Genomic DNA, 18,975 nt, shown 5'->3' on the forward strand with positions numbered 1-18,975 from the left:
AAACAACATAAAAACAGAGTGACGCGGTGCGCCCTTTGAACTGTACATCTGCCGTGAAACAACCTAGCACGCAAATTGGACGTTCCGAATAGTCAAACAATGTGACGTGCGGGGCAGGCAGAAGCGAAATGCTCTGAAAATGTCGACGGAATGCTTGCTCTGACAAAATTGAAACAGATGACCCTGAATCAACAAGAAGTGTAAGCTTGACGTCTGCAACCAGCACTTCTACGTGAATTCCCTTACGAGCGGAACGTTCCACAGTCAACACTTGCTCAGTACTGCTACACGACGATACATCGTCATCACATTCTACTTCGCGGACCCTGCCTTGCACTTGAGCTCGTTTGCGGTTGCATACATTTTGAAAGTGGCCCTAGCGACCGCAAAACAAACAACTTTTCCCATGCGCTGGGCACTGCATATCTGATGCGAAGTGATCCCGCGAGCCGCATCGGAAGCAGTGCGGCGACGCGGAGCGCCTACTGTGTTCTCGGTTCCGTTCAGGGGGGCGGTGCCCCTGCGGCGCACGTGAGCCGCTGGCACTTTTCGTTAGCTTCTGCTGAAAGTGGGCTGCCGGCTGTGAATTGCTCTTTTGCGATGAATGCAATGGTTTCTTACGACGACGCTGCATTGAAACTTTGTCGACCGAAGGAGAAAATTCCTTTAGCTCTTCAGCTGCTTGCTCAAATTGGAGCGCAATTCGCACCGAGCCTTCGAACGAAAGTGAGGGGCCCTCAAGCAATAACCGTTCACGTACGCGGTTGGAAGCTATGCCGGCAACAATTTGATCCCGCAGAGCATCATCCTGAGAAACGAACGAACAGTGTGACGCTAGCTCCCGTAGGGCGGCAACAAAGTCATGAACGGACTCGCCTGAGTGTTGACGGTGGCGGTGAAAACGATGACGCTCGACGACAACGTTGCAGGTCGTCGAAAAGTGGTGCCGTAATGCCACGAGTGCAGTGTCGTATTCGTCAGAAGTGGCTGCGGCAGACTTATCCCCGTCCTTAACGGCGAGCGCTGCGGCGCTTGCCACTGGTGGTGCTGCGGCGGTCGACCCTGCAGGTAAGGTCTGATAAATACGCTGGCCCTCCGGCCCCAAACAATGCTAAAGGATAGCCTTGCGTCGTGCTGGCGTGAACTCGGCGGCCCCGGACGCCACCAGGTAGACGTTGAACATCTGCTCCCACTGCTCCCATGGTAGTGGAGGCCGGCCGGGCGTCGCAAGGATGAACGGCGGCGGAGCGAGCCCGGGGACACTCATGTTGGGACGGGCGCGGACGGTGCGCAGGGTACTTTTACGACATCCTCGTCGCCAATGTGATGTCTAAGGAAGGGAGTCATGAGCATGACATGTAAATCATGTTGTGCATGTCATGCATGTCATGATTTTCATGTTACCACTGTGATGTCTAAGGAAGGGAGTCAGACTCCAGCCGTCATGATGAATGGAACAAGAACTGCCTTTATTGACTATGATACATGGTTTATATGCAATGAGTAAATGCGCCCCCTGGGGGATGAAGGAACAAAAACGAAACCAAAACTGAATACAACAGCCACGTCTCATTTACCTTCGTCATACAGTCGCTTCGCGCAATACCAATTTTGGTGTACATTGTTATGCCAGGGCTCCCAACCCAAACTTCCTTGCTTCGACAAGGAATTCAAGCTGGTAAAACGTCTGACGCAACCAGCGTCGACACCCGCTGATGCAACGAAGCGGGAGTCTTACGCAATCCCCGGCAACTCCGGCGATGAGGCTGACTCAACCAGCGTCAACACCAGCTGATGCAACGAGGCGGGAGCCTTACGCAATCCCCGGCAACTCCGGCGCTGCGCCTGACGCAACCGACGGAAATCTCTCCCGCAACGTGCGGCAAGCCCTCCTCCCCGCGGATCCGGTTCGAGCCAGCGACCAACGGCGGTTCCTGATTGGAGGCTTCGCACTACTGGCTGATGCAAGCGATCGCCCAGGGCTATAAAAGAACCAAGCTGCGCGGAGAGAGAGAGACAGCGAGACAGCGATACAGCGAACGAAGAAATCGCGGGTCGTCGTCGCACCGCTGTGCGAGCGCAAAAAGCTGTCGGCCCCAGCGCCGAATATGTAACGCCTCTGTATATATGTATATAAATTTGCCTTAACTCACCGTCGCCTTGATCGCTCCATCAGCTCTGCGCAGAAGCAGTCGCAAGCTGAGACACCCGTTTCCCAACAGGGATGGCAGCTGCGGGATCGGCCGCCGTCAGCTACCTCGATGCGGTGAGTGCCTGATGTTTTCCCTTCAGTTCACCAAACTTCTCTAGCACAGGTTATCGTAGTTTAGAGAAGGTTGTGTGAAGCATTGGAGTGAGCTTTGATTGTTTCGAGCCAAGTCGGAGCGCTTTGAAACCAAAGTTAATGCGGAGGGCGTAAACACGGCAGGTTGAGAATTGCTTGCGTGTCTTTCTAGTAGACTTATAGGGGATACGGCAAGTAGATTCTAACGAGGGCAAATAGCAAGAGGCTAGTGTGAACGATGGAGAACCTTAAAGTGAAGGAACTCATCGAAATTTGTGAAGAACTCGGCCTTACTCTGGGCCGTGCGAAGCGAAAGCAAGCGATCCTTGAGATCATGCAGAAGGAGGGAGTAACAGCTGAGGAAGTCGATGAGGCCTGGGCGGATATCAAAGAACGCCGCGAGGAGGCCGAAAGACGAGAACGAGAACTTCGTGAGCGTGAAGAGGCGGAAAGGCAAGAACGCCGCGAGCGCGAGGAGGCCGAGAGACGAGAACTTCGTGAGCGTGAAGAGGCGGAAAGGCGAGAACGCCGTGAGCGCGAGGAAGCCGAAAGACAAGAACGCCGCGAGCGTGAGGAACGCGAAGAGCGCCTCGAGATGAAAAGAATGGAATTGGCACTCCGTCAGTGTTCGCAAGCGCCTAACGTAGCTTCTGCGACGGTTCAGGCTAGTGGACATAGAATTCGGGACCAACTGCCACCGTTCGTAGTGGGCGAGGACATGGCGAAGTATCTCGTAAAGTTCGAACATGTCTGCGATAGAAATGGCATCGAGCGGTCTCTTTGGGCACAGAACCTGTTAGCTCTGCTTCCCGGAGAAGTATCCGACGTGATAACGTGTTTGTCGAGGGAGGCGTTTGAGAGCTATGACGAGGTTAAGGAGGCCCTGTTGAGAAGATATAAATTGTCACCCGAGGCTTTCCGGCAAAGGTTCCGGTATGCAAAAAGGGGGAATGAGTCACACGTTGACTTCGCGTTTCGTCTTAAAGCCGATTTAATTGAATGGCTCAAGGGCGAAGATGTCTATGACGATCGCGATAAAGTGGTAGAGTGCATAGCATTGGAGCAATTCTACCGCTGTATCGAAGATGATGTCAAGCTTTGGCTGCAGGATAAGCTTGGAGAAGTACAGCTAAACAAGGCAGCAGAGTTAGCTGAAGAGTACTACACTCGTAGAAACTTGCACAGTAGGGCCGTGCGTGTTGAAAAAGCTGAGAGAAAAGAGGGCTTTTCAAAAAAACCTGATGAACGAAAACCTGCTCCGCACCGTAATTTCAGAAAAGACCCGTCTTTTACGAAGGAGACTGTGAGGGAAGGGCAAACGGAAGCGCAGAAGTCGAGTGAGCTTCCCAAAGAGCGCACTGATACTAAACGGGCGTTTGAGTCACGGAAGCCGCTAATCTGTTACAATTGCAAAAAGAAGGGCACATCGCGGTAAATTGTAAACAAAAGGTTGCTTTCGCAACGATCCGTGAATCAGAAAAGAACATGCGGTTGTTAGAACCGTATATTCAGGAGATTAGCGTCAATGGGAAAACGTGTCGAGCACTTCGAGACTCAGCGGCAACTATGGACGTTGTCCATCCTTCATTAGTGTCTCCGAACGACTTGACAGGAGAATGCGCATGGATCAGGCAGGTCGCCGAGGAGCAGAGCACTTGCTTACCGATCGCTACGGTGATCATTGAAGGCTCTTTCGGTAAGCTTCACACCGAAGCGGCTGTGTCTGCTGCTCTCCCAGATTGTTTTCCTTATCTTTTTTCGAACAACTCGGAGCAGCTTCTCAAAGAGCAGGGTAAATCGTTCTTTCCCAGCGTTGCGTACATGGCCCTCACGCGATCGCAAGCGCGGAAGCTTTCACAGGAACTTGATCTCGTTCCATGTAGTACGCCACCACCGGCAAAAGTGGCCGAGCTGCGTGACCTTGGCAGCGAGTCGAGCGAGCCTCGGACAGAAAACTCTCGGGATGGGTTACTCGAGCCTCCTGCAGCTGAAGCGGGTAGCGTTGTCTCCGTCGGCGGAGAAACCGAAGTGGCACCGTTGGGCGAGGCGGGCAATACGCTCAAGCCTGTAGCTGAAAGTTGGTGTGAGCTGTCGAGGGTTGATCGAGCGACGCTCATTCGAGAGCAGCGTGAAGACATCTCGATAAAAGCGCTAATGGAAAGCGTAAAATTGGGAGTAAAGAAAAAGAATGTTTCTTTTTATGAGAAATCTGGGCTATTGTATCGTAGCTACACAGATGTACAAGGTCGCAGGTATGAGCAACTCTTGATACCGCAAAAGTATCGTCGCCAGCTATTGGAACTTGCGCACGAAAACGCGTGGGCAGGGCATCTCGGCTTGAAGAAGACCAAGGCTAGGATTTCCCTTGAGTTTTACTGGCCGAAATGCTGGAAAGATACCGAAGACTTTGTGCGCTCTTGCGACACTTGTCAGAGGGTGGGGAAATCCACGGACAAGTGGAAGGCGCCCATGAAGCTTGTGCCAGTTATAACAGAACCTTTTCGGCGCCTAGTTATCGACATTGTTGGGCCATTGCCGCAGTCAAGGCAAGGTTGTCGATACATCCTGACTGCCCTCTGTGTGGCAACGAAATTTCCAGAAGCGGTACCTCTTAGGGAGCTCAATTCTCCTCACGTCGTGGATGCTCTGCTCTCGATATTCGCGCGTGTCGGATTTCCTTCTGAAATTCAATGCGACAATGGCAGCGTCTTCACCAGTTGCCTTACCTCTACCTTTTTGGATAAATGTGGAATCAAGGTGGTGCACAGTTCAATCCATCACCCACAATCTAATCCGGTAGAGCGTATGCATTCAGTTCTGAAACGTATACTGAGAGCTCTTTGTTATGAGCACAAATGCGACTGGGAAGCATGTATTCCTCCCGCTATGTTTGCTTTGAGGTCTGCTCCTCATGAGAGCACTGGCTTTAGTCCCGCAGAGCTTGTATATGGCCGGAGCTTAAGAACACCTTTGCGAATGCTGCGCGAATCCTGGGAGGGATATGATGAGGACCCGAGTGTAGTTGCTTATATTCTCGACCTCCTTCAGAGGCTCGGAAAAACAAAAGATCTTGTGGAGAGCCACATGAAGGCAGCGCAAGTATTGTCGAAAGAATACTACGACAAATCAGCAAAAAAACGTACCTTCGAAGTGGGAAGTCAGGTAATGTTGCTGCGGCCTTCCAAGAAGAACAAGCTTGAGGTTCATTGGGAGGGGCCCGCTAAAGTAATATCGAAGCTTTCCGATACCAACTACGAAGTGAAATTAGGAAAGCGGTCTAACAAAATTTATCACAGCAACTTGATGAAACCGTACGTTCAACGTCAGGCGGTCGTAAATCTTCTGTTGAATGCTTCAGAGGAGGAAGGAGCAGAAATTCTGTCTTCTAGCGATGTCAGCGAAAGGGGTTCAGAGGTGATGTTGGAACAGTTGAACCTGGAGCCAAGGTTAAGTCAAGTCCAGAAGGAGGACTTGAGGAGGATTGTTTCTGAGTTTAAAGACGTGTTTTCCAGCCGTCCCGGAAAAACGACGGTTATTAAGCACGACATCGAGCTGACATGTGAGGAACCAATCCGTAGTAAGCCATATCGATGTTCCCCTATGCAGAAGCAGATCATGAAGGAGGAAATCGATAGAATGCTTGAGTTGGGAGTCATAGTACCGGGTGAGAGTGACTATACATCTCCTCTAATATTGGTTCAAGTGCCGGGAAAGGATCCTAGGCCATGCATCGATTATCGGCGCCTTAACGCCATAACTCGAGACCAGACCTATCCGATACCAAATCTAGAGGAAAGGGTGGAAACAGTGTCAAAGTCAAACTACATTTCCACGCTAGACCTCGTGCGAGGTTATTGGCAGGTCCCTCTTACCGAGCGTGCTAGCCGCTACGCCGCGTTCGTTTCTCCATTCGGAACGTATCGTCCCCTTATGCTGAGTTTTGGACTGAAAAATGCGCCTTATTGCTTTTCGGGTCTAATGGACCGCGTTCTTAATGGCCTGTCCGAGTTCGCACTGCCGTATCTCGACGATGTCGCCATCTTCTCGAACACCTGGGAAGAACACGTCGAACATTTACGAGTCGTGCTGAACAAGTTGAAAGAAGCGGGTCTTACAGCGAAACCTGCTAAATGTCACCTAGGATGCGGCGAGGTGTCTTACCTGGGACACGTTGTGGGGCGTGGCCGGCGTCGACCTTCAGAGATCAAGGTAGCCGCCGTCGTGAACTATCAACGACCAACCACCAAGTCTGAGATAAGGGCTTTCTTAGGGCTAGCGGGATACTATCAGCATTATGTGCAAAACTACTCTACCATTGCCAGCCCTCTAACTGACGCACTTCGAAAGTCGGAGCCAGTTAAAGTGACATGGGACTCGGAGAAAGAGAATGCGTTTTGCAAGCTTAAACAAGCCTTAAGCGAAAAACCCGTTCTCATGGCACCCGACTTTTCCAAGGGCTTTATCATTCAGTGCGACGCGAGTGATCGCGGAATGGGAGCTATATTGTGCCAGGAAGATGACACTGGTCACGAAAGACCAGTTTTGTATTTAAGCCGAAAACTGAGTTGCAGGGAAGAGGCATATAGTACCTCTGAAAAGGAATGTGCCTGCCTCGTGTGGGCCGTTCAAAAGCTGGCCTGTTACGTCTCCGGTTCCAAGTTTGTGGTCGAAACGGACCACTGTCCTCTAACCTGGTTGAATAACATGTCGTCCAAAAGCGGCCGGTTATTAAGGTGGAGCATGATACTCCAACAGCACAACTTGAACGTTCGTTACAAGAAAGGAAAGCTAAACGCGAACGCAGACGCACTGAGTCGCGCGTTCTAATCAGTGCCGTCTTCGGCTATCCTTTCGGTTTTCGCTGGCAAATTGGGGCAAAATTTTGTCCTCATTGCGGCCTCAGCTGAGCGCTTCCGTCCTGAGTGATCTCAAGGGGCCAAGATTATTTTGAATTCTGTTTCATTGCGTTTGTTACACGTGTAATATTTTGAGTTCTGTTTTTAAGAGTTTTGGTGTCTCACATGTGCCTCTTGATATAGAGGGAACAAAATTTCGACATAAAGGTAGCTAGGAATATATTATTCTATTTAGGTCTGGTGTTCTGTGGGGTGACCGAGGGCACTTGCTTGTGGCGTGTGTTGTCTGTTGTCGGACCGTTCTTGACAAGTTGCAGAACGATCAACAAGTGCTGATACGAAAGATCGTCAGAAGAGACGAGCAAAGCAAGTCGACACATCTTGGCGACAAGCCACTGGAGCCGGGATCCGGCCTGGCGACTGGGATCTGTTCACGGAACGAAGCGTGGAGCCAAATGTCCCCATGGCCCTGGAGGTGAACCTGGATGGACCTGGCGAACGAGCGCGCCCGGCATCCGAGCCACGTGGAAGCAGCTCGTCTTTCCGGCGCATTGTCTGGCGGCGGGGGTGCTGTTATGCCAGGGCTCCCAACCCAAACTTCCTTGCTTCGACAAGGAATTCAAGCTGGTAAAACGTCTGACGCAACCAGCGTCGACACCCGCTGATGCAACGAAGCGGGAGTCTTACGCAATCCCCGGCAACTCCGGCGATGAGGCTGACTCAACCAGCGTCAACACCAGCTGATGCAACGAGGCGGGAGCCTTACGCAATCCCCGGCAACTCCGGCGCTGCGCCTGACGCAACCGACGGAAATCTCTCCCGCAACGTGCGGCAAGCCCTCCTCCCCGCGGATCCGGTTCGAGCCAGCGACCAACGGCGGTTCCTGATTGGAGGCTTCGCACTACTGGCTGATGCAAGCGATCGCCCAGGGCTATAAAAGAACCAAGCTGCGCGGAGAGAGAGAGACAGCGAGACAGCGATACAGCGAACGAAGAAATCGCGGGTCGTCGTCGCACCGCTGTGCGAGCGCAAAAAGCTGTCGGCCCCAGCGCCGAATATGTAACGCCTCTGTATATATGTATATAAATTTGCCTTAACTCACCGTCGCCTTGATCGCTCCATCAGCTCTGCGCAGAAGCAGTCGCAAGCTGAGACACCCGTTTCCCAACAACATAGAGCTAGCGAAGCGGCCGCGAATGCATCATGAGCGTGGCAATTAAATCATGACATACATGACATGCATGTCATGGTTTTCATCTTACGAACTGGCATTCATGTTCTTCATACAGTCACATCGCGCAATACCAATTTTGGTGTATATCAATCTACTGAAACTGCCGCTAGCGCATCATGAGCGTGGCAAGTAAATCAGGTCACATGACTTGCATGTCATGATTTTCATGCTACCACGTCGCACTTACGTTCGTCATACTGTCGTGTCGCGTAACACCAATTTTGGTGTATATCACGCAAGCGAAACGGACGCGAATGCACCATGAGCGTGGCATGTAAATCATGACATACATGTCATGGATGTCATGGTTTTCACGCTACCACCTGTTATTCATGTTCTTCATAAAGTCACATCGCACAGTACCAATTTTGGTGTATATCAATCTAGCGAAACGGCCGCGAGTGCCCCATGAGCGTGGCATGTAAATCATGTCATACATGACATGCATGTCATGATTTTCATGTTACCACGTGTCAGTTATGTCTCGTCATACCAGTTTTCGTATGTATCCCTTCATTTAAACGGCCGCGAGCGCCCCGAGACCATGTCATGTAAATCATGCTGCACATGACATGCGCCTCATGATTTGCATGTTAGGACCTGTCATTATGTTCGTCATGAACTCTTGTCACGCCGTACCAATTTTGGTATATATGAAATTAACGGAACGGCCACAAGAGCCCAAAGGCCGTTGAATGTAAATCATGCTGTTCATGACATGCGTGTCATGATTTTCATGATATCACCTGTCATTTATGTTCGTGATAAGGCCATGTTATGACACACCAATTTTGGTATACATCCGATTAACTAAACGGCCAGGAGAGCACAAAGTCGTAGGCGGCTATATAGATAGATAGATAGATAGATAGATAGATAGATAGATAGATAGATAGATAGATAGATAGATAGATAGATAGATAGATAGATAGATAGATAGATAGATAGATAGATAGATAGATAGATAGATAGATAGATAGATAGATAGATACGCTCAAAGTCGCAGAAGTTCGCTAAGAAATGCTTCGCATTTAAAAAAGTTGGACGGAGGGCAGCTCGCTCTTCTGCGCAGCCTGCGCTCCCTTTTCCCACAGAGCCTTGCGTGCCCACCAGAGGATAACGCGGCCCTGCGGTTCACGGAAAAGTCCATTCAGCCTGGCTTATGGAGTGATGAGACATATATTAATAATCACTGCCTTCCTTCATGAACAGAGCAAGACCACCGCTACGCGAAGAGCTGTATCTATGTAGCGATAACATTTTGTGTCCAGGAATATGCGCAAATTCTCCTTCTACACGAGATTTCAGTGAACGCGACTGCATCATGGGAAAAAGAATGACGCGACAGAGAAGTGCAGAAGTAGACGAAGTTTTTTCTTGCACATGGACCGTTGCCATCAACAAGAGATACGTTATCGTGCTCGTGCCAGCCGCCGCGGTGGTCTGGTGGTTATAGGGAACCCAAGCTCAAGTTTGCGGCGCGACGACAGCGCCGCGCCAGCCGCGCCGCGGCTCTGTCGGAAAGCTCTGGAACGTGGCGCGGCCGACTCAGCCCCTTTCACGGTAGCGGTAGCGCACGTGCGGGTAACTGGGAGGCCGTCAGCTGGGTAAGTTGAACCGAGAGGCTTGTTGTGCGAAGCTGCGCACTTCCACGATGGCAGAAGCGACCCCGCGGAAGCGCAAGCGTGGTCCGAAGTATTGCGGTTTAGTGGCCAGCCACTACAGTGCAGACAAGGCACACGATTGACGTGTTAAACTGTATCGGCTCCCGGGCGTGTCGCACGAGAAATAAAGGCGGCAAGCGTGGATAGCTGACGGCGCTGTCTCGCCTTCTATTTTGGCTGTCTGAGTTCATCGCTTTCGTTCGTTCCGACCACCTGAATCGGTAAGTAACGGGGCGCATGCACGCAGCGACTACAGTAATGATTACTCGCTGTCTTCTCGCATTGTTAAAGTCCAGTTACGGTTGTAGGTGAAGCAACTTTGTGTTTTGATTCCCCGTGCTTGTGAGACCTACCCGTCGTTGTTGAACGTTCACATTCGCGTTATACCGTTAGCGTTGCGCGGTTGGTTGAATTCAACTGAACTCCGCACATTGTCAGAAGTTCGGCGCCTGCATTTCACGCGTCGGGAAGGCTGCTTTATCACGCCGGAACGGACGTCTGTGCATTTTCAGCAAGCTTTGACATCGTTCTGCAGGTTTGCTTTGTTTTTGTCACTTTATTGAGGTGATATATATTTAAGCCGCTAAATATAACTGGCACTTAATACATGCTTTGCAATTGCAACCTTGAAGTAACCACCTTCTGACTTTGTGCGATTTTCTAGCCGCGTTCACGCAACAGGTTTTATACGCCTGTCAAGTCGATATCATAAAAAGAGACTGCAAGCATGACGCGAGAGCCGAAAAAACGAGGCGAGCAGTTCATCTTGCTTCACAGTGGTTGAAGCTCAGCTAGCTGCCTCGCGTCTTAATCGGCGGGTGATTCTCCAGCGGCACGGAGGACTTGACTCAAACCTTCTCAGGAAGCAGTGCCATGGCCGTATAATCTTTTTTTCGCACGCCGCAAACGTTTGTTCACGAAAGTACACGGCTGCTACCAGGGGCGTAGCCAGAAATTTTTTTCGGGGGGGGGGGGGGGTTCAACCATACTTTATGTATGTTCGTGCGTGCGTTTGTATGTGTGCGTGTATATATACGCAAGCAAAACTCAAAAATTTCGGGGGGGGGGGGGTTTGAACCCCCCCAACCCCCCCCTTGGCTACGCCCCTGGCTGCTACTGTATGCATGCCATATCAAAACAACAATCATATGATTCGTAGTCCACGCCGCAGAACATCGATAGCGTGTACGGCTTCATTTCGGAGTGCATGTGGACCATTATTCATCTTTAACATGACAGAATGAGACTTACCTCGAGATATACGTCCTACACGATGTAATCGCGACTTGGGAAATGCATTTTGCTTTGAGTCGGGCGTGGTTGTCGTCGATCGTCTGCTCTTCACCGTTAACGTGATAGCCTTTCTCATTTTATCAAGTTCGCTTTTCGGAAGCGCCAGTCAAGCTTGAAGATCCTTTTGAAGCCGCACTGCACGCGGTACATTGTGAGACGCCGCAAGTGCACCGCGAGAGCTCTGCACGTGCACGGAAGCGAGCGGCAACGCGGTGGAGAGAAGGGGAAACGCTCGCTGATCACGCCCCAGTTTCTCTTTTTCTGCCAGAGATGGCGCTGCCTGTCAAGAGCAGCAGCGCCGCTAAGCGTTGCTTGGGAAGCCTATGGCGCTCGACTGCTGACCCGAAGGTGGCGGAATGGAAACCCGGCTGCGACGGCCGTATTTTAATGGTGGTGAAATACTAGAGGCTCGTGTACTTAGATTTAAGTGCACGTTAAAGAATCCCAGCTGGTCGAAATTTCCGGAGCCCTCCACTACGGCGTCCCTCATAATCACATCGCGGTTTTGGGACGTAAAACCACAACAATAACCATCGTGCTCATGCCATTCTTAGTCAATTCATGCAAGATCAAACATTATCACTTAAGAGAGAGAGAGAGAGAAAGAGGCTTTATAAAAGAATCAGTGAATGCACGTCAGGAGAAAGCCTACCTCCCTCGTCACCCCGAGTACCCCGAGCCGTCGGCCGGAATCCCTTGTGACAGAGCAGCAGCAAGGGTATGACCGATGATGCCTTGCTGGACGTTCGGGTCTGGGCTGCGGAGCAGAGCCTCCCAGGATTCTAGGCTCTGCGAGCTATCGTACTGAGTCGGACATGTGCACACCATGTGGACCAAATTTGCTGCCTCATCACAAAGTTTGCACTGTGACCTGAATACTGCTGGTGCCGCTTGCTGTAGAGTGCGGAGTTTGGAAAAAACCCCGTATGTAATGTTCGCCACATAACCTCCTCTTTCTTACTGAGCGTTCTGTCCGCTCCCGGGCATATTTGCCGATCTATTTATTTATTTATTTATTTTACCCTCAGGGTACACAGTACATTTCAGAGGCAATGCACAACAATAAAAAAACAAGGAACACAAAGCAAATGGCATACAAATATAGTCACTAATTGGGGTACAAAGATGAATACTCCTAACAACTTACATCATAAAAAGCAAATGATGAACAGTAATTTTATTTTTATTACATGGTGAAGGCAAAAAGCAATATAAATCAACTGATAAACAAAACATAAAGGGGGTAATTAGGTAATCACTGTTTTAAGGACATTCTTAAATTGAGTGGAGTCATTGATGCTTGTTATTGAAGCAGACAGGGAATTCCATTCATTACAAGTTCTTGGGAGATATGATTGGGCATATGTTACTGTGTTGCAATGGGGGACTGTGACTTTTTGTTGGTGATTACGGTGAAGAGAAATGAAGGGAGCAGGTTGGATTAATCGGGAACGAAGTTTCGGATTGTGATAAAATATTTTATGAAACAGGCAAATGCGAGTGAGCTTTCGGTGGCTAACTAGTGGGATGAGGTTTAGAGATGCCTTCATTTGGGTGACACTGGCTGAACGATTGTAGTTAGCCAAAATGAAACGAGCTGCACGATTTTGAACGGATTCCAACATGTGTGATAATGTTACCTGACCGGAGTCCCAAACAGATGAAGCGTATTCCATTTGAGGGCGGACGCGTGCGGTATATAGTAGTATCTTTAGTGACGATGGAGCAAGAAAGAAGTTTCTTCGAAGGTAACCTAGTGTTTTATTGGCTTTGGACGTTATATGTTCTGTATGTAATTCCAGGACAAAGTGTTAGTTATGTGGACGCCGAGGTACCGGTAAGATGTTACAGTTTCAAGGGGGTGACTGTGAAGAAAGTAAGTTGGACAAGTTGTATTCGACCGAGAAATCCTCATAGACTTGCACTTTTTAATGTTTAGTTCCATTTTCCAAATATGACACCAGTGAAGAATGTTGTTGAGATCAGCCTGCAGAGAATAAATATCATTGTCATTAGATATTTTACGGTAAATCACACAGTCGTCAGCGAACAAACAAATTCTGGAAGTAACAGTAGTAGGTAAATCATTTATATAGATTAGGAATAGAAGGGGGCCAAGTACTGATCCTTGCGGAACCCCAGAATCAACCGGTGCAGTGGAAGAATTAACACCATTAGTGCTGACAAATTGAACACGAGAAGAAAGAAATGCACGAATCCAGTTAAGAACTGCAGGGTCAATTTTTAGAACACTTAGTTTATATAAGAGCAGTGAATGGTTAACTTTGTCAAACGCTTTAGCAAAGTCAAGGAAGATATAGTCAGTTAAAGAACCAGAGTCCAAATAGAAATGCAAATCGTTAGTAAAAGAAATTAGTTGAGTATCACACGAAAATATCTTTCGAAAGCCATGCTGAGTTGAAGAGAAGAAGCTATTATCCTCAAGAAAATTAACAAGATGAGAAAAAAAAGTCACAGCTTCGCCGCAAGGGTGAAGCAATGAATGCAAGAAACTAATGCTGTACGAAGTGAGGCTCGCCAATGGATACTCTCAGTTTGAACAGCGCTCCTGTTGCAAAGGCGGCCAAAGCAGCGAAGGAAACTAGAGTGCTTCAAGTGTCGAGCTGTGACACTTGATAGTTCGCGCTCATCTTCTGTTTGTTCGTTTAGCGGCTTCCCTTGAGCCCGAGGGACTTTCGTACGCTCCGTAACATGAGCGCGGACATCACGGTGAAAGCGTGAAACATCCGTCTTCCCCTCAGCACGAGAAAACCACGCGAGCAGACAGCGGAAGGGCAAGGTTCTCCCTGCGCAAACATAACAAGAAGCGAGCGCGCTCGCCGACGACTTTTAAATCCACCCGTCGTGCTCCTAACGCCATCTCGCTGGTAATGAAGAAACGCTTATAAGCGCCTAGCGTCTCTGAGTCCGTCCAGCGGTAAAGGGTATGTACATAACGCTCGCCGTTAGCTACGTGGAGGATCTGCGTTTCGTGGCGTAGTGGATAGCGCCACTCGCTGCGGAGCAAGAAGTCCCTGGTTCCATTCCGCGCTTCGGAAGCATTTTTCTGAATTATTTTTCTTTGGGGCTTTTATATATATATACATACTTATACATATACGGTGCATGACGGGCGACGATAAAATTCAGCCGAGACTCTCCATTTAATTGGGGTTCTTCGATTTTCGGACTTCTGGCAGTTCTCTGGCAGCCAGAGATAGCCACAGGGTCAGCCAGCTAGTTCCGGTCGGGACAGGAAACAGCGTCTTGGTCACGTGTGTGGGAAGCCCTAGACAACCCGAAGCTGCCCCAAGATTCCAAAATCGAACGCTGGGACAGCCAGCGTAAACGTAAACAAACGCTACCGCCGTGGCAGCAAACAATACTTTCCGCCGCGTGCGCGTTGGTTTTTCTGCATTGCCCGCTTGAAAATATGTGGCTAAGTTTGCTGAAGAGCTGAAGTGATATTCTCGAGCATACGGATTTGGGACACGATCACGTACGTTCGCCAAATCGTGCGCAACTCGCCCCGTCCGCGAACATAACAGCCAGCTGGCGCACGGCGCCACGAAAGCGATGCAAGGTGAGCTACCGCGCGCTAACGGCTTAAGGCTGTTTCACATGACGCAAAACAGAGCGATTTTGAGCCTGCGAATTCGCTCGCAGCGAAAAAAACGGCCGATCGCTCTCGCCGCAGCGGTCAGCGGCGAGCGACTAACATGTTGGAAATTTTTCGCTCTGTTCGCAGCGGCGGAGCGATTTTTCAGTCGAGACCCGTCGAAATTGCGCCAACCCGGCCGAGCCGTCGAAAGTGCGCCAACGAGTTTGTTTTGGTTATGGCCGTTGTTGCGTATTCTCAAGTGAACTTAGATTGGAAAGTGTTTTTAAATGACAAAACACGCGTGCTCTTCGCGACAGGTGACAAAAAGTTAAGAATATCAAAACGCACAGATTGTTACATTACAATAAAAAATTATGCAGTGTCTGCCACAAACAACGGCAGCAAGCAGCTTTGCGCGCCGCGCCAGTCGCAGAGCGAAAATCGCAGACCATTCGCAGTCCGTGTGAAACGAAACCGCCATTAGCGGCGGTTGCGAACAGAGCGAACCGAGCGATTTTCTTCGCTGCAATCGCGGCATGTGAAACAGCCTTAACAGTCGCTGCACAACACGACGCGAAAATCTCGCGAAAGTGATCGTGTCCCCAAAAGAGCTCGAGGATCTATCGCGTACTACGTCGCACACACGCGTTGACCAGCTTGCGTTTTGTCAAAACTTGAGACATGCGGCGGTATGGGTACCACGAGTGCGCGTCATATCTAAAATAAACTTCCGTGTGACGCGTCTTCGACTCGTTTTGGCAGATGTTGCCTGAGCCTCTTTTCCAGTCCTAAGTGGCACTCGAAAAATCTCATGTACTAGCTCAGCTTTTATTTGAGCTACTAGGTGATAACTGCGTACATACTACATAGAATTATTACTAATTGGTGGAGAAAGACAAAGCCGGCGATGAAATAGGCAACAAAAGGATCTATACATTTCTGAATTCATCTTCGTTTTTTCACATCGACGCGTCGTAGCATAACATAATACCATACCTCATATACTGGTCCGTAGATCGAAGTACGCTCGCACGCCGTTCGCGACCAACGAGCATCACACAAAAAACAATGTCGCGATCGCTTTTAGTGCATTTTATCAACATTGAAGACCTAGTTGAAATAGTTGAGTTCTGACGGCGTTCACGCACGCAAACATAGACGGAGCGAAATAGCTAGTACGATCACAATCGTCTCAGCTAAATGCACATAAAGCACACACGACACCACAATCGAATACCTACTACGAAAAAAATAAACTCGAAAGGGGTCTCCATGCGTTCGTACGAACGTGTACATAACTTTTGGGACATGTGCACGACGCAGTTAGAATGGTTAGAACGCGACAGTTCGCCGCGTAGTTCACGGAAGGAAGCTTCACGGGACACATAAGAAAAGCAATAAACATTAGCTCCAAATGCTCGCCGCCACTCGTAATCGCGCCATCTCGCACGGCGGAACGAGCGGCCCGAGCGTAAGGACAAGCAAAGGTGTAGTCCGCAAGCGCCCGCATAGCAATCCGTTGAGTCCTCACAAAGATGGCGGCGAGAGCGTACTGCCTCTTTTCGGCGTCTGCTAGCCCGAAACCTTCCAGAGAGCTTCCACAACTAAATTGTCCTGGAAGCTTCTGGCGACCCTCGGGCTCCCCGCGGGTCGCCAGAACCGTCCAACCCGAGAAAAACGAACGCCAACCGGAAGTGCGCCGCGGGGGGGGTCGGAGCAACCCGAGAAAAACGAGCGCGCTCTGGTTGGCTCTGGCAGCCCGCGGGTAGCCAGAAGTGGAAAATCGAAGAGCCCCAATGCTATCGCAATAATTCTTTAAAAATTTACTTGGTGCTGTGGTTGCCAAGCGATTCTCAATCGAACCCGATCAATACTTAGCCAATGCTCGTGATTTAAATGTGATCACGTGAACACTTCGTGCATCGGCGTGTGAATGCCACTTGTGCGTAGTCAAGCCAGAACCAGCCGAGTGCCGACCACCTCTGCTCTGCCACAGCCTTGCGCGACTCAGTGCAAGCTGCGCAAATTTTTAGCACCATTTCAAGCACTCAACTCTGTTAGTGCCACGCTGAGTTTTCTTTATTATTGTAGGAGGCTTGCCACTGATATTGTTGGTAACGTAACAATACCCGTAGTACTCGCGGAGCAGGCAGCGCTAACCCCTAGGTTTTAGACGTGAGGAAACATAAGTGGAGCGCACCTACCGGTACAGAAGAGACAAGTTGCTGCGCGATTTGGCAAATGCCTGTACTGCTCCGAACAGAATGCCAGCTTTCTTCCGATTAACGGCCTTTGTAGCCCATCCATGATATTGAACCCGAGCGAGGGACGCAGGCGCATGCTGTTCAAAAACAAGCGACTTTGCTTAATGAATACCGTATTCCGAAAGCACAGAAATAGGAAGTTGACATGGAAAAGCCCTTTGGAAGAAACAAAGAACGAAATAGATTTCATAACGTGCGGAGTCCCAGGCATAACGGGAGACACAGACCTAGTACAGGCAATGTAAGATATTATTTCTACTGATATTTCTGTTCTTCGGAAGAATGTGTTCATTGTGCAGAGTCGATGTTTTTTTTTTTTTTTTTGCAAATTCCACTAACATCCCTCCTTTTGTTGTTTCCACAATCCATATCATAGTTTCTGACTGTATCTCTCGGCTAGCTGTCTTCCTGCTTTTTGCATTTAAGCCTCCCACGACCATGGTGTACAGGGTAAGCACCTTTTCCATTGCTAATTCAACGTCTTCATGGCATTGTCGTACTTCTTCGGATTTGCGATGCTAAGCGTGACAGCGCATGTGCGGTTCCGGAAACAGCGCTTCGCCTGGAGGAAATGCAAAAACGCCTGTGCACTTAGATTTAGGCGCACGCTAAAGAAACCGTGCTGGTCCGGATAAATTCGAAGTCCCGTTCTGAAGACGTGATTTTTCATTTTGGCACGTAAAACCTCAGGATTCAAAACCATTGCGAAGATGTCACGGACAGGATTTACTCTTGATGATGTGACTCCATAGGCGGTTATAACTCACTTTCATATTGTGGGGATCGCGGATAACAACCCTTGCCCTCGTCGACAGCGGTGGTGATGACAACCTGCGACGAGCACCACTGCGCACATGCTTTGATGTGCGAATGCTTCATAAGCCAGGACAGAGAGCGGCCCGAGGAGAGTGGTCGGCGAACGTTTGTCAGTCGTGCTTGTGTGCGCGGTGTGCAGTCCGCGGGGGCCAGGGATAGCGGCACCGTCGCAGAAGTGGTTCGTGGAAGCGATTCTTCGAAGTTTTTTTATTGTTTTCGTGCCGCCGTAACGTCACTTAAGTTTGGACTAATAAATCTTATTGCGTTTCCCCGCTGTCTACGAGCGCCTTCTTTATGGAGTAGACAACGAACCCCCAAAACTGGCGCCCAACGTGTAATCGGCCACGTCTACTACCAACAAGAATGGAGGCCGCCCTCAAGAATCTTCTGGAGACGATGGAGCGCCTCGACCTGGCGTCGGCAGCGTTCTGTGCGACACGGGGAGACGCCACGTCCGCAGCCTACTTGGCAGCAAGGTGTGTTGCGGTCCCAATTGTGGGCTATGCAGCGGCTGGAGCGGACGAGGATGCTCGTTGCGGGGCCGAGCCGACTGCGATCATCGGCAGCAACGATCACAATTTGGACGCCAACGTAGACGAGGAGGACCGAGTCATTGTGACTGGATGGAGTATAAGCGCGGAGACGTTGACATCTACCACAGCTGTCGACACCGCATGGGATGCCGATTCGAACGTAGATGGCAGGCAGGGACAAGCCGCTGGTCAAGAACCGGCGATTCCGGTTGTTCAAGAGAGGGCGCTGGCGCAGAACGAGGGGACCATCGATGGCTGGCACACGGCTAAAGTGGAGGGTGTCTCGACGAGCAAAGGCGCGAGCGGCGAAAGAGGTGACGTAGGGGCTGCTGTACACTCCCATGTGCCGGACGGCGGCGAGTTCGTCGATACACGAAGGCGCAAAATGTTTAGAAAAGGCCATAAAAGGAGAACCAGAGGAAGAAGGTGG

At 50.0% G+C, this 18,975-nt stretch overlaps 1 pseudogene; it reads right to left on the reverse strand.

The window, feature by feature from the left end:
- Nucleotides 1-282: 282 nt before the first annotated feature.
- Nucleotides 283-17,969, reverse strand: LOC119385331 (uncharacterized; annotated as a pseudogene).
- Between the last annotated feature and the right edge of the window lie 1,006 nt (nucleotides 17,970-18,975).

Source organism: Rhipicephalus sanguineus, chromosome 3, assembly GCF_013339695.2.
Source record: "Rhipicephalus sanguineus isolate Rsan-2018 chromosome 3, BIME_Rsan_1.4, whole genome shotgun sequence".
NCBI lineage: Eukaryota > Metazoa > Arthropoda > Arachnida > Ixodida > Ixodidae > Rhipicephalus > Rhipicephalus sanguineus.